The 2,615-nt window shown below is 44.8% G+C and overlaps 1 protein-coding gene across 2 annotated transcripts in view; it reads left to right on the top strand.

The window, feature by feature from the left end:
- Positions 1–2,615, top strand: part of LOC102766187 (UPF0061 protein ETA_18310) — a 49,722-nt gene that overhangs the window by 21,650 nt on the left and 25,457 nt on the right. The gene's annotated exons all lie outside the window — the stretch shown is intronic.

Raw genomic sequence — 2,615 nt, 5'->3', positions numbered from 1 at the left:
AGAGGCCCAGTGCACAAAATTAATGCATGGGGGTGTGGGGGGCTCCCCTCAGCCTGGCCTGTGCCCTCTCGCAATCCGGGACCCCTCGGGAAATATCAAGCCTAAACTGGCAGTTGGACATCCCTCTCGCAATCTGGGACACTTCATGCACTAGTGACCATACTTTTCATACAAGTGAAAGGCATCTTACTGTTGTATGGGCAGCTACATATTTTGGCCTGATTATAAAAAGTAGTACATAACATAATCCTATTCAGGCAGTAGTACCATTTTCCTCCATCTTATGGGTGGAAAAACTGAAGCAGAGAGAAGTTAGGTAATTGGCTTTGTCACACAGTTACAAGTGTCAGAATCAGGGCTGACCACAAAATGTGCAAGCCAGAGTCCATGCATGTCATCGCTGCATCATCCTGTTTTTTCAGTGTTAGAATAGCCTTGCCAGGTTTTAATTTTTAAATCTTAAGAAACTGTTCCCAATATATAGGGTACGGTCCCTAGGTCTGGTCGGTGATCAGGGCCATCTGTGGGGTGACTGGCAGGCAGGGTGATCGGGGGGCGTTGAGTGTCTGATCCCTGGTGATCAGTGCACATCATAGCAACTGGTTGTTCTGCTGTTTGGTCAATTTGCATAGTAGGGTTTTATTATATAGGATGAGATTGTTTTTAGCAACAGAGAAACAATTTTCTCATGTTTAAAGTGGTTTTGAATTGAATAGTGTACATAAAATAGAATAAGAATGACCTTATGAGTATATATTTAGATTTCCTTAAAGGTATTTTTTAAAGTCTTAATTATAAAGTACTAGAGGCCCAGTGCATGAATTTGTACACCAGTGGGGTCCCTTGGCCTGGCCTGCCTGCAGGATCAGGCCGAAACCTGCTCTCCGACATCCCCCAAAGGGTCCCAGGTTGCAAGAGGGCACAGGCCAGGCCAAGGGACCCCACCAGTGCACGATCAGGCCCGGGGAGGTATGCGGGAAGTTGGCCAGCTGGGGAGGGACCTCAAGAGGATTCCAGGGTGTGTCTGGCCTGTCTCGTTCAGTCCTGATCAGCTGGACCCCAGTAGCAAGCTAACCTACCAGTCGGAATGTCTGCTGTCTGGTGGTCAGTGCATGTCATAGCGAGCAGTTGAGCGGTTTTAGCATATCATTAGCATATTATGCTTTGATTGGTTGAATGGATGACTGGATGACTGGACATTTAACATGTTAGGCTTTTATTATATAGAATTACCGGCTTATGGTAAAGAATTTAAAATATAGGTCATTTTAAGTTCCATTCTCTAGGATAATCATTAACAATTTCATATCAAGTTTTCTAGACTTTGTTGATGATATTCATATGTCTCCTACAAAAACAGCAAGTTAGCATTGCAAGGAATATCTGCCTGAACTATGAATAACTGAAAAGCAAGTTCTGTATATACTAAGTCTCTAGATAAATACCAAAGGAGGACTCTACATTGCAGAACTTCTTGAAGTTGGCTTGCAAAATTTCTTGAAACTGGCTTTAATTTTCTCACGCGCTCTGTAACTCTCTTAGGGCTGGATGGGAAACAGGGCAGGTGTTTCAGAGTTTTTGCTATTATGAACTGTGTTGCAGTGACCACCATTAAACTACCATGAGTTTCTAAAAAAATTTTAATACATTTTTGTTGATTTCAGAGAGGACGGGAGAGGGACAAAGAGATAAAAACATCGATGAGAGGGAATCATTGGCTGCCTCTCACTAGGGATCAAGCCCACAACTGAGTCATGTGCCCTGATCGGGATTGAATTGTGACCTCCTGGTTTGACGCTCAACCACTGAGTCTCTGAGGCCAGGCTCGAAGATTAGTTTTTTAAGTAAACCCCTAAAAGTGGAATTGCTGGCTTAGAGAGTCTGTACATTTAACATTTTGATAAACAGAACCATCTTCCTCTGAAAAAGGTTGAAACCCTCTCTGTTGAATACTGTGCACCATGCTCAGGAACCCATATTAGGCTGGTGTGTCCATGGCCTCCTCCGAACCCACACTCAGCCCCCATTCATGAGCCCTGCACCTATCCTAAGCGGTCTTTCTCGCCCCACCTCCCACACTGCTTGTGGTCTACAACTCAATACTGTTAATGTGGGTAGGTATCCACATTTTCATCTTTTCCCCTTCTCACAGCCTTTGAAAATTAATTTTATTCCTTTACTAGTCTCAGTTCCATTCCAAATAAGATATATTTTAAACAACTGCTAGAAATTGAGAATAAATAAGAGGAAGTTTTGGAGAAACTAAGATGGCGGCAGAGATAAACACCGGGAAGTTGATGCCGCTCACAACAATTGATTAATACCTCAGAAAAACAATACGGACATCATCCAGAACCACAGGAAGCCTGGCTGACTGTAAATTCTACAACTAGAAGGAAAGAAAAGCACACTGAGAGCCAGAGAAGCTGCAGAAGAGAAGCGCAGAGGTACAGGGCTCGCGCGCGCGGAAAGGGGCTGGCACCTGAGGACGCGGCTGTCTTTTTGAATCCGGAGGGAGTCACAAGCTCCCGACGGCTCTGAACTCCGGTTCCGGGAAGTCTCTGGGGACCCAGGACTCATGCGGGGAGAAACTGGACTGTCTGGCAGCAGGCGAT

The sequence above is a fragment of the Myotis davidii genome, unplaced genomic scaffold, assembly GCF_000327345.1.
Source record: "Myotis davidii unplaced genomic scaffold, ASM32734v1 scaffold1565, whole genome shotgun sequence".
In the NCBI taxonomy this organism is placed as follows: domain Eukaryota; kingdom Metazoa; phylum Chordata; class Mammalia; order Chiroptera; family Vespertilionidae; genus Myotis; species Myotis davidii.
The sequence above is the reverse complement of the archived record's forward strand: the minus strand, read 5'-3'. Positions and strand labels throughout refer to the sequence as shown.